The following is a 13319-nucleotide window of genomic DNA, read 5'->3' on the forward strand; positions in this document are numbered from 1 at the left end:
GTAATACTAAGGCAAAACAAGAAAATGGGAAGTGTAGACGAAATAAACCTCCCAAGAACCATGGGAACAATTGTTATAGATGTGGTATGAAAGGACATTGGGTGCGTACCTGTTGTATGCTTAAACATTTAATCGACCTTTACCAAGCATCAATAAAAGCAAAAGGAAAAGTGATAGAGATGAACTTCATTGATCGTGACAGATTGAACTGAACCTACTATGACATTGATTTCTTTGAAGGCCCTAATGAAAAAACTAACTATTTAATAAATGATGAAAATACTTGCATTGATTGATGTTACTTTATGTATTAATTAGTATATCATTATGTCTTACATTTACATCTTGTTATTGCATTTATTATATCATTATTTACATTATGCCTTTTTTTTTCTCTAAATATTAGTTATATCTAAAATCTATGTGTTATTGGGTCTCACGATGAATGAGGATGATGAATGTCTTGTAGACTATGTGACCACATACAAAATTATTCTAGATAAAAGATACTTTCTCGAATTGACATTAACAAAAGCTAATGTAAGTACCATATCTAGAACTACAAACTTGGTTGAAGGCTTTGGAAGAGCAACCTAATGCTAATAAATGGAACTAGATCTCATATAAATGATGCTTTATATTCTAGCAAATATAGAAGAAATTTTCTTAGTTTTAAAGATATTCGTAGAAATGGATATCATATTGAAACCATGAATGAAGGTAATGTAGAAAATCTTCACATCACTTCTATTATTTTTGGCCAAAAGCTTATAATGGGAAAACTCTCAGCTTTTTCCTTTGTGTTGTGATCATACAACTATAAAGATTATTGAATCATATGTTGTTGTTAACTAGAAATTCAATGACCCAAAATTTTTTATCCTTTGGCAAAACATACTAGGTCACCTAGGGTCTTCAATAATACGTCAAATAATAGAATACTCACATTGGCATTCACTAAAAAACCAAAAGATTCTATTGCCTAATGAATACTCATGTGTTGCTTGTTCACAAGGTAAATTGATAGTTAGACCATCTTTTAATAAAGTCATATATGAGTCATTAATCTTTTTACAAAAAATACATGGGGACATATGTGGGTTTATTTATCCACCATGTGGACTATTTCGTTATTTTATAATCTTAATAGATGCCTCTACTAGGTGGTCACGTGTTTTTTTCCTTTCTACACATAATATTGCCTTTGCTAGGCTCCTTGCACAAGTGATCAAATTACAAGCACAAGTTCTAGACTATCTAATCAAGACAATACATCTTGATAATACTGACGAATTTACTTCTCAAACATTCATTGACTACTGCATGTTAGTAGGGATAAATATTGAGCACCCTATTACTCATACTCATACCCAAAATGGTTTAGTAGAATCCTTCATCAAACATCTCTAATTAATAGCTTGACCATTACTAATGAAAACCAAATTACTTACTTTTACATGGGGACATGCTATTATGCATGCTGCAACTTTAGTTTGTATTTGACCTACAACTTACCCTGAATATTCCCTTTCACAACTCATACTTGGAAAACAACCAAATATCTCTTACTTATAAATCTTTGGTTGTGTAGCATAAGTACTAATTGTGCCTACACAACGTACTAAAATGGGTCCCCAATGACAACTTAGGATTTATGTAGGTTTTGATTCTCCATTTATCATAAGATATCTAAAACCCTTGACAATATATGTTTTTATAGCCCACTTTGCAGATTGTCATTTTAATGAGAGTGTTTACCCACCATTAGGGAGAGAAAAACCAATTCTAGAAGAATGATGAGAAGTTAATTGGAATACATTTACTATGTCTCATCTTGATCCTTTTACAAATCAACATGAACTAAAGGTTCAAAGGATCATTCATTTGCAAAATCTTGTAAACCAATTACCAGATACGTTCATTGATATAAAGAAAGTGACAAAGTCACATGTCCTAGCTGCAAATACTCCAACATAGATTGATGTCCTTATAGGATAGTTAACTAATGAATTTAAGATACGTTTGAAGTGTGGTAGACCTATTGGCCCAAATGATGTAACTCCTTAGAAAATGAGAACACAAGGAAAACTTGGCACTCTAGAAGAGGCCATCAAAATGACTGATTAGTCTAAAATTGATAAATCTATAGTCTTAAAAGAGGCACAAATAAAGAAGAAAGTCCCTAAAGAGGCACATATTAAACAAGAAGCCCCTGAAGAGGTATAAATTGAACAAGCAGCCCCTAAAGAGGCATAACAACTTGAAAATTGTGAGAGCTCAATAAGTTATGTACACACATGAGAAAAATGGGATCAAAATAATATTGTTATTAACAATATTTTCACTTTCCAAGTGGCCTCTAATATCATAAGAAATGATGAAGATCCCGAACCATGAAATGTGGAAGAATGCCAACATAGAAATGATTGACCAACATAGAAAGAAGTTACGTAGGTAGAGTTAAACTCATTAACAAAATGAGAAGTTTTTGGACCTGTAGTCTAAACGCCTAAAGATGTAAAACTTGTTGGGTACAAATGGGTATTTGTATGAAAACATAATGAGAATAATGAGATCATAAGATATAAAGTGCGATTAGTAGCACAAGGTTTCTTATAGAGACTTGATGTTCACTATGAGGAAATATACTCTCCCGTCATGGATGTAATGACATTTTGTTTCTTAATTAGCTTGGCAGTCTCATAAGAACTGAATATGCATCTCATGGATGTTATTACAACATATTTATATGGATTTATGGATAATGATATATACATGAAAATCCTTGAAAGATTTAAATTGCCTGAAGCAAATAATACAAAGCCTTGTAGCATGAACTCAATCAAGTTACAACGATCCTTGTATAGATTAAAGCAATCCTAACGCATGTGGTACAATCGCCTTAGCGAATACTTGCTAAAAGAATGGTATATGAATAACCATATGTGTCCATTGATTACTATCAAAAAGTGCTATTTTGCAGACCTAATTATAATGGTTTTAAGCACCTTTGAGTAGTAATCATATTCATTTAACCCAATTAATTCATTAAGGTCCTTAGTAATTGGTTTTAACCATTTTGTGGCAAGTTTACATGTTTTTATCATATTATCAATCAATTCAAGCATGCCAAATGATGGAGGAGCTACTTGGACAAGTTATGGCAAAGCTTTTGGAAGCTCAAATTCATGAAGAACCAAGCTTTGGAGCTCCATAGCCCTTTGCCAAAGTCGTTCAAAGTATGCAAGGAGAGAAGCAAGGAGAAGAGGAAAACAGAGTGAAGAAAACAGAGGACAAGCAGCTGCAGTCTTCATGCGCACTTTTGGAGCACTTCCCGAAGTCCATTTTCTACATTCTATATACCATTTCAAAGCTCAGGAAGTCAAGAATCCAATGCTTCAAACGGTGCGTGATTCGGAGTTGAAACGAAGAAGTTACAGCCATTGCAAGCAGATCACTCCAAAGTGTTGCGAAATCAGCCTTTTGTTGCGAGAATTTCGCAGCCTTTTTGTACAGTGCTATGGAATTCCTCCTGAAGCTACCCGATACATGCCGCAAGCTGGAACGCTGAGAACCTCAAGGTGGAAGCCAATTTTGCAGCCCTGCGAGTTTAACTTGTTGTTGCGAAAATATTTCGCAGCCCTCTTGAGTGTCTGCGAAATCTCGCAGACACCATTTTCACCTGCGAAATGTCCTTAGCGCTTCCCGATATTTTTTGCACCGACTCTTTTGGATATTTTTCTTCAGATATTTTTGTATAAATTTCCATTTTCTCCTTGTATTCAGCCACTCATGTAATTCCTTAGCTAGGAAGTGTCCAAGGAAGGGTAAATTACCTTCCTATATAAACTCTCTTGCATCCACTGTAAAATAGACGCTCGGAGAAGTATGTAATATAGATATATCATATATAGAATCAGAGAACAGAGCACTTGCTCTGTTTTTCATATATATTCTTGTCTTCTCTTTCATTTTCATTTTCTAGCCAACCAAACTCTGAGGATTTTTCCACAGAGGATGAGAGGCTAAGCTTTTTGTCTCTTGGAGTGAGGAAAGCTGGGTAAGTTTCCACATGCATAAATTGGAAGTTTTGTTGTTTTAGTTTTTAATGAAGAGAAAGTGTAACCCGTTAGTGATTTCTATGTTTTTAGTTAACTTAAAACACCTTAGGGTCACCTGGGCCAACACTTGGTAAGGCAAGTGATTTCCAACCATGGAAATGCACTAGTTTACCCCTTGCGAGCCTTTGGGAGGTGACTTGAAGGTAGGATTTTCTAGAATAGCCAACACTTGGTAAGCTTTTGGACTCCAAGGAGACATCCATTAGTTATCTCTTGCGAGCTTTTGACGGGAAGTCCAAGGTTAAAGATCATCTTGAATGGCAAGTGCTAGGTGAGAGGTATGAGCCATTGCAAGGTGCATCAGTGAGAGGGATTTAGTGTTTGAACCCATTAATGGGAAGCATCTGTACAACACCGGTTAGAGAATTAACTATATGTTAATTCTCTAATGCGAGGAAAAGAAACAAGTGACCGGAACTCTCCTTTTTGTATGAGGAACCTGAGCCTAGTGATCTGAACTCCAAGAAACACTTTTCTTTGTAGTTAAAATCAGTTACTATTTTTGGTTAGCTTAAAACCAATCCTTTTTCATTCAAACATCTTTATGTTTTCTTTTAAAGCTAACCTTGAAATGAAAAGGCACCAATTCAGCTTTGAATTGATATCATTTGTGAAGTGAAAACCCATCCCAGTGAACGATCCTAGAGCCACTATGCTATAGTAGCTTTGTCTTTGCTACCCTAGTATATGGTGTAATAGGTTATAAATTTTGTTGATTACTCCCTCAATCAAGGAGCACCAGCTGGACACGAATCAGCTGAGACACCAATTGGGCATGAATCAAATGACGCTGTTGTCGGGGATCGAACCTCGAATCAAATGGTGCCGTTGCCAATGCCGCTGCTAGGGACGAATCATCCATGTATTTTTATTTAGAAATCAAAAACCAAATTTGCAACTATTGCAATACATGTTGATGACTTAAATCTTGTTAGGACTTCTAAAGAGATCACAAGAACAACAAGTTTTTTGAAAAAGGAATTTGAGATGAAAAATCTTGGAATTTTTTTTTGTCTCAGCCTACAAATTAAGCATTTTCCAAATGTAGTTTTAGTACATCAATCAACATACATTAAGAAAAATTTGAAGCATTTTTATATGGATAAAGTGCATCCTTTAAGTTCTCCAATGGTTATCCGATCACTTGGCATAAAAAAAGACCAATTTCATCCTTGCGAAAAAGATGAAGAATTACTTAGTCTTGAAGTACCATATCTTAGTGTTATTGGTGCACTTATGTATCTTGCCAATTGTACACCCCGAGACATTGCTTTGTCTATCCATTTATTATCACGATGTAGTTTTACTCCAACTCGAAGACATTAGAATGATATCAAACATATGTTCCGCTATTTTTGCGAAACTACAAATATGGGTCTATTTTACTCAAGGGAATCAAATATACCATTGCTTGGATATGTAGATGCAGAATACCTTTCAGATGCACATAAAGTTAGGTCACAAATAAGGTATGTGTTTAATTGTAATGGTACTACTATTTCATGGAGATCTATTAAGCAAACAATGATAGCCACATAATCAAATCATTTAAAAATATTTGCAATTCATGAAGCAAGTCATGAATGTATATAGCTAAGATGTATGATCCAACATACTTGGAAATCATATGGACTCTTCTCCGTCTAAGGAAACCTAATAATATTATTTGAAGATAATGTTGCATAAATTGCACAAATAAAAGGGGGTTATATTAAAAGAGATAGAACTAAAAACTTTTCACCAAAATTCTTTCACACATGAACTCCAAAAGAGTGGTGAAATTGGTGTTCAACAAATATGCTTAAGTGATAATCTAGAAAATTTATTCACAAAGTCATTGCCAACCTCAACATTCAAGAAGTTAATACACAAGATTGGAATGTGTCAACTCAAGGATATTGACATAAGGGGGAATATGCTTATAAAAGAATGTTAGTGTACTATACTCTTTTTTTTCTTTTGTCTAAGTTTTATTCCACTAGGTTTTACTGATAAGGTTTTTAATGAGGCAGTCCTAACAGATCAAGAATAACTTAAAGTATAAGAATGTTGTACTTTTTTTTTCCTTTGATAGTTTTTCCCATAGAGTTTTTTACTAGCAAGGTTTTAATGAGACATATTCTTTTAATATGGTGGTTATCTAAGGGGGAGTGTTGTAAATAAGTGGTGAATGACCACATTGAAAGAAATAGGGATAACTGATTAAAAGGGACAAAATCTTCTCCACTTTGGAAAACTAACCCTTCATATTTTTTCAACCTAAAAAAAAATACTCATTTTGGACAAAAATCCCCTCTTTTTTTTATTTATTTTTATTTTTTTATTTTTGCAAAAGCAACCCTTTCTTTTAAAACATATATGTAAATAATGAAATTATTGAAGGGTATTATATAAAAAATGGGTTACTCTTCAAGTTCCAAAATGGGGGAGGATGGTTTTACAAATTTGGGATGTTTTCATCCCCTTTAATCAATTTATCCAAAGAAATATTGAAGTTCATTTATGAACTTCCATTTGCTCATCTTAAAGATGAGTAATGAGAGTTCATATGGTGAAGCCTATATAAAAGGCTTCTCATACCTTGGGTAAGGACTATTCTCCAAGTAAAAAAGTCATTTGATATTCTTTCTCTCATTCTTTTTTTCTCTCATCTAAATCCTCTTTACAATTTATATTTCGTTATCTTGTTTTTCATTTTATAACAATTTTTATATTTTATTAGTTTCGGAAAAAGTTTTAAATGGCCCAATCATATATATAGTATATAATTAATATATGTCACTTAAAATATCTAAGGACAAGTTGCGTTGGTGGTTAGAGTTTGTGTTTTGCATACCCTCGATCATGGGATCACGATCAACCATATATACATTTACCTCCAAGTCATTCCTAATAGATCACAATCAACCATACTATACACCCTAACATTGATTATAGAAAACACGTTCATATTTTAATTATTTTCAATTGTTTTTATTTATTTTTTAACGATTATTTTAAACATAATTATATAAATATGGAGAATGATTAAAAATAAAATACCATATGTAAAAGTTATTTTTAAATCATATTTTAAAACATAGAAAATAGATTAAAAATATTTCATGTTTCTAAATAAACTTTTGTTCTACAAAACATTAGAGAAAAGTTTTCAAAAACTATTTTCAAAAACAATTTCCAAACAAAGTCTTAGGCCATGTTTGGTAATTGTTTTTAAAAATAGTTCTGAAAAGTAATTTTTAAAAAGTATTCTCTGATTTTTATTAAACAAATGTCTCTTTGATAATTTACAATATTTTTAGCCTATTTTCTATGTTTTTTTACTACGTTTCAAAAACAACTTTTATATGTAGTGCTTTTTATTTTTATTTTTTAATTTTAAAAAACAAAAAATTGTTTTCGAAAACAATTACCAAAAACGGCCTAAATATTTGTTTTTTTCCCCATGAAGTCCAAGTGTAGTGTATTACAATGGAAGAATTAGCTCACGCTCCATTTCGTTACGAAGAAGTTATATAGTTTGAATTGGAACCATCTCTAGCTAGTGCATTGGTTTACATGTAAAAAAAAAATGTGAACGACCTCATAAATCAAGAGAAAATTTCACTTCAATCAATGAAAAAAATGTCATCTCTTGGAATATGATAACCTCAGGTTATGGAATGCATGGAGATCAGAAAATGTATTGCAATAGAAATCCCCAACACAGAGCAATCAAGTCATCCAAAAATCCACCAAGTTAGATTTTTATCTGGTGAAGCTCATTGTGACTGAACTGTTGGATGACGACTTTTCCTTTGTGTATAATCAAGTGGAAATCAACCAAGAAACAAGTTCATCAGGACTAAGTTTTTGCCATATAGGGTAAAATCACAGTGCAAAGTTCAAAGTATAACCAGTACATCTTACTGTTTGTCTACCCAAGATGGATTGAATGCCCAAGATATTTTTTTATTGTTTTCAGGTTTTCTTGTACAAGGCACATACCAGACAAACTCTGATAGATTTTCCTAATAATCCCGTCAAGTACTCAATACACATAATGGAAAAATAACCGAAACATAAGCACCCAAGTCACTGGCTTGGGTCCCATGGCGCATTTGGCTTCAATTATGGGACATCTAATTAGGACCTATTTCCCCACAAAGAATACATTTTGAATGTTCTTCAAATTAATAATTGCAAGAAAATGACATCCTCTACCATGTTGACGGGATCCAACCAACCCAAAACTAAAAAAGTAATACACATATTGTATCCTCAGCTTAACCCCAATAACCTAAGTTTTGTGGATGGCAATAGACTTCATGCTCATAGTAATGGACACGGCCACTTGAGTACCCAACTCATTTCTATAAATTTCAGCTGCTTCTCAATGTTTTGTGATTGTGTGGGCAAAAAATGATGAGAAGCATGAGGGCAGTTCTGGTGCTGGTGGTTTCAGTCTTAGTATGCATCTGGGGGAATATTCACTTGGCGAGCGCAGACATGAGCCCCACCGAGTGCAAAGAGGAGAGGAAACTCGCTGGTAACGCGTGCCGGCCAATGCTCTATGGGCAAAACCCATCTGCAAACTGCTGCCAGCGTATTCGAGTTACCCATGTTGAGTGTATATGCCCCTATGTCTCTCCCAAGGTCGCTTCCATCGTTCGAGCCTATGGTCTTAACAAGCTCATTAAGAAAATTGAAGGGTGTGGAAGGGCAATTCCTCACAATTTCAAGTGTGGGAGTAAGTTCTCTATGCCTTTTTTCATATTTTGGAGGCCATTGATGATAGATCATGATGGTTAATATCATTGTTTTTGATTAACTTGATTGTTGCTTTCTGCAGGTATCACTACTCCATGAGGAAGAAACCCTACTCTGTTTAATATGAATATCGTTTGAGTTACCATGTTGAAATACTGAGTGTCAGTCCTACTCTTGCCATGTTTGTGAGTCGAATATCTCCTTGTGCTCCTGTTGTGCTAGTATGACTTTACTATGAATAAAACTAGAGAGAATAGCATGTTTCTTGTATTTTCTATTGGTGGATATATTGTTAGTCTATTACCAAATAACTTTGACTTTTTAAAATCAAATTGATGGATTATGATATGGAAATTTTAAAGTCTCTTTGAAAACTATTTTTGAGAATAGTTTTTTATTGTTTAAAACATAAAAATAGGAAAACATGTTTGACAACTAAAAAACTGTTTTCGTTAAAAATAAAAAATAAAGTGTTTTCAGATAACATTTTTTAATTGATTTTAGTTATTTTTACTTATTTTTTGAGAATTGTTTTTAAAAATAATTATACAAAGATGTAAAATGATTTTTTTTTTTAAAATCACTAGATATAAAAATCATTTTTAAAATATATTTAAAAATATTGAAAATAAGTTAAAAAAAATTTCAAGTTTTCAAACAGACTTTTGTTTTATAAAACATTAGAGAATGATTGTCAAAAACTATTCTCAAAAAGCGTTTTTCATAAATATTTCAAAAAATAGTTACCAAATAAGACCTTAACTTTTTAATTACTTATAACATTAAAATTTTAGTTTTTAATTAGATTAACTTATGTTATAAGTTAAAGGAGAGTTTTATTCCAAACAAAAAAAAGGTATTTTTCTATCTTCTCTATGAAAGTTCTTTTTTCTTAAATCATAAGTTGTTTAGCAAAATTATTCAAACTTCTATAAGTCTCTCATTGAACTTCAAAAAAAAAAAAAACAAAATAAAAGAAAAAGGTGACTTATAAAAACCCATATTAAGGTTTATTAACCATAAGGAATTCATGCTAAAGTTTTATTCAACATATGGAACTCAAGCTAACTTCCATATTAAGGTTTTTTCTACGTTTGTAAACCCTTTTTTATAAATAAAATTAATTAAACATATATAAAAGTTTTTATTGAACTTTAAAAAAAATTCTTGATTTATCAAAAGTCAATTTAAATAGTATACTACTTACATGCATGAAAAAAAAAATGGTGAAACTTTGGTATTACCAAAAGTAAACTTAACATGGTCAGTAAGAACATTGCTTTGATGGAACATTCATTAATAGCTTTTGGTCTTCACTGTTGGGCCTAGCTCACTGCTGGGTTTGATGAGTTCCTACTGGCGAGAGAATTGAGTTTTAGGACATTGGCAGGGGGCGTCAAGCTTTTTTGCTGTATTAGAAAGTAAATGATTTGCATAGTTTGGAGGTGAAAAAAGCAATTGGGTGTTCCCATGGTGCTTAAATCTTCATTTTTTCCCCATGAATTCCAAGTGTAGTGTAGTACCATTGAAGAAGCTCACATTCAATTTCGCAGTGAAGAAGTTATTTAGTTTGAATTGGACTCATCTCTGGCAAGGGCATTTGTTTACATGTATTAAAAAATGTTGGCAACCTGATAAATCAATAGAAAATTTCAATTCAATCAATGAAAGAGATGTCATCTCTTGGAATATGATGACCTCAGGTTATGAAATTGATGGAGATGAGAAAATGTGCAATAGAAATTCCCCAACCAGTGCAATCAAGTCATCCAACAATTTACCAAGTTAGATTTTTATCACTTATTGAAAGCTCATTGTGACTGAACTATTGGCTGACGACCTTTCCTCTCTGTTCAACTAAGTGGAAATCAACCAAGAAACAATTTCATCAAGACTAAATTGTTAGAATTTGGTAATTCGAATTCTATTTGGTCCGATCTGAAAAGTTCGGGTGTGACATATATAATGAAACTATAATTATGAGATTTTTGGGGGGTTTGTGGTTGACCCAATTTTATAGTTTGGACTTACTTTGTTAATTACTCTCACATATCTATCTATCTATATATATATATATATATATATATATATATATATATATATATATATAGTTTTAGGATTATGATGATTATGCTGCTGCCATAGCCACTCACACCTTTCCCCTCTTATCCTAATATTTTAATATGGTGGATTTCCTTCTCCTTTATCCAAGATTTTCCCATTTAGGGTTTTCCACATAAGTTTTTGCCAAAACTACATTGCAAGTTCAAAGTATTACTAGTACATCTTACTGTTCGTCTACCCGAGATGGATTGAATTCCCAATATTTTTTATTGCTTTCAGGTTCTCTTGTGCAGGGTGCATACCAGAAGAGCTCTGATAGATTTTCCTAATAATCTAGTCAAAGCACTGATCAATACACATAATGAAAAAAATAAGCGAAACGTAAGCATGAGTTCCTTCAGAAACCTCACCAAGTCACTGGCTTGGGTCCCATAGAGCATTTATCTGGAATTTTGGAACAGAATTAACCACGACCTAACGCATTGACATAAATTTTCCCACAAAGAATACACTTGGAATGTTCTTCAAAGTGATAATTGTAAGAAAATGGCATCCTCCACCATGTTGATGGGCTCCAACCAACCCAAAACTAAAAAAGCAATACACATTGTATCTTCGGCTTAACCCCAATAACACATATTGTAAGAAAATGCCATAGACTTTGTGCACAAAGGAATGGACACGGCCACTTGGGTACTCAACTCATTTCTATATATTTCAGCTGCTCCTCAGGAATGTTTTGAACTAGTGGGGAAAAAAATGACGAGAAGCATGAGGCGGTTCTGGTTGATAGACAAACACCCATGTCAGTAGCTGATTCTTCTCCTCCATAACAGATGCGGTTATGCTGAGTCTTCTCTAACAGATGCTGTTATGCTGAGTTAGAAAGTGGTTAGATTAGTTAGATGCTGTAATATATATATATATAGCTATTGATGTACTGTACAATCATGCAGTGAATAGAATAAACTCCTTATTCTTGCTAAATCCGTGCCTGAGCACTTTCATGGTATCAGAGCCATAGGCTCCTGAATTTTTTTTTTCTATGATTTCTCTCCCAGCAAGACAATTAAGAAATCTCCAGCAACACTTTCTGTTGCAACTTTCTTCTGATCTTTGCTTACTCACTTCAAGAACATTCTGTACCTACTCCGATGGCTTCATCAACACAGACCATGCCGGAGATTGTCTCTTCTCAGGTAACCCCTACCCTGAACATGAGCATGTTGAATCATCCTCTTCCTATCAAACTAGATAGAGATAATCGTATCCTTTGGCATACACAAATGGAAAATGTGATATATGCCAATGGATTTGAGGACCATATTGAAGGTCTGAGACCATGTCCTCCAAAAACAATATCCACCGGTGAAGTGAACCCAGATTTTCTGGTTTGGAGGAGATATGACCGTATGATCCTGAGTTGGATCTACTCCTCTCTCACCCCAGATGTTATGGGTCAAATTGTTGGGCTACAAACATCCCATGAAGCATGGACGGCCCTCCAACGAAGCTTTTCTGCTTCCACCAAAGCAAGAACAATGCAGTTGAGACTTGCTTTTCAAACAACCAAAAAAGGCTCTCTCACCATGATGGAATACATCCAAAAACTCAAACACATCTCTGATAGTCTGGCAGCTATTGGAGAACCAGTGCCAGAAAAGGATCAAATCCTTCAATTACTGAGTGGACTAGGGGCTGAATACAACCCCATCGTGGCTTCTCTCACTGCTAGAGATGATGACATTCAGCTTCATGCAGTACATAGCATCCTTTTGACTCATGAATAGAGGCTGCATCTTCAAACCACGGCTACTGAAGAAGACCTCCTCATTGCCAATTTTGCAACTCATAACAGACCACGAAGGTCACAGTCCAACAAACCCTCTCAAGGGAAACCACCTCAGTCGTTCATGCCAACCATACGACCTGACACTCTTCCAGATTCACGGCAGCAATATCCTTAAGGATATCGCCCTAACCGATTCAACAATAATCGATCCCGGACAAATAACCGACCACAGTGTCAGTTATGTGGCAAGTTTGGGCACATGGTCCTCTCTTGTTATCGCAGATTTGATGTGAATTATCAAGGGCCACGTGCACCAGCCTCATCAACCTCTCAAATTGGTCTCACTCCTCCTGCTCAAGCTATGATGGCAGCACCTTCCCCAGCATCAATGGACTCTTGGTTTTTGGATTCAGGCGCCACCCACCATCTCTCCCACACGGCTGCTAATATCCACAATGGTACTCCCTACAATGGTACTGACTCTGTGATGGTTGGCAATGGTAAGTCTCTACCCATAACCCAAGTTGGTCATTCCTTTCTCCACACTTCTGCCAAACCCTTTGTCTTACATAATGTGCTCCATGTTCCACAAC

At 34.2% G+C, this 13319-nt stretch overlaps 1 long non-coding RNA gene across 1 annotated transcript; it reads left to right on the top strand.

Moving 5' to 3' along the window:
* The first annotated feature begins 8820 nt into the window (after positions 1 to 8820).
* On the top strand, positions 8821 to 9140 carry LOC104882053 (uncharacterized). Its single transcript, XR_009467936.1, has 2 exons — positions 8821 to 8850; positions 8953 to 9140. It is a non-coding gene; the product is annotated as an uncharacterized LOC104882053 (long non-coding RNA).
* The last annotated feature ends 4179 nt before the right edge of the window (positions 9141 to 13319 follow it).

The sequence above is a fragment of the Vitis vinifera genome, chromosome 16 (genome assembly GCF_030704535.1).
Source record: "Vitis vinifera cultivar Pinot Noir 40024 chromosome 16, ASM3070453v1".
Lineage (NCBI taxonomy): Eukaryota > Viridiplantae > Streptophyta > Magnoliopsida > Vitales > Vitaceae > Vitis > Vitis vinifera.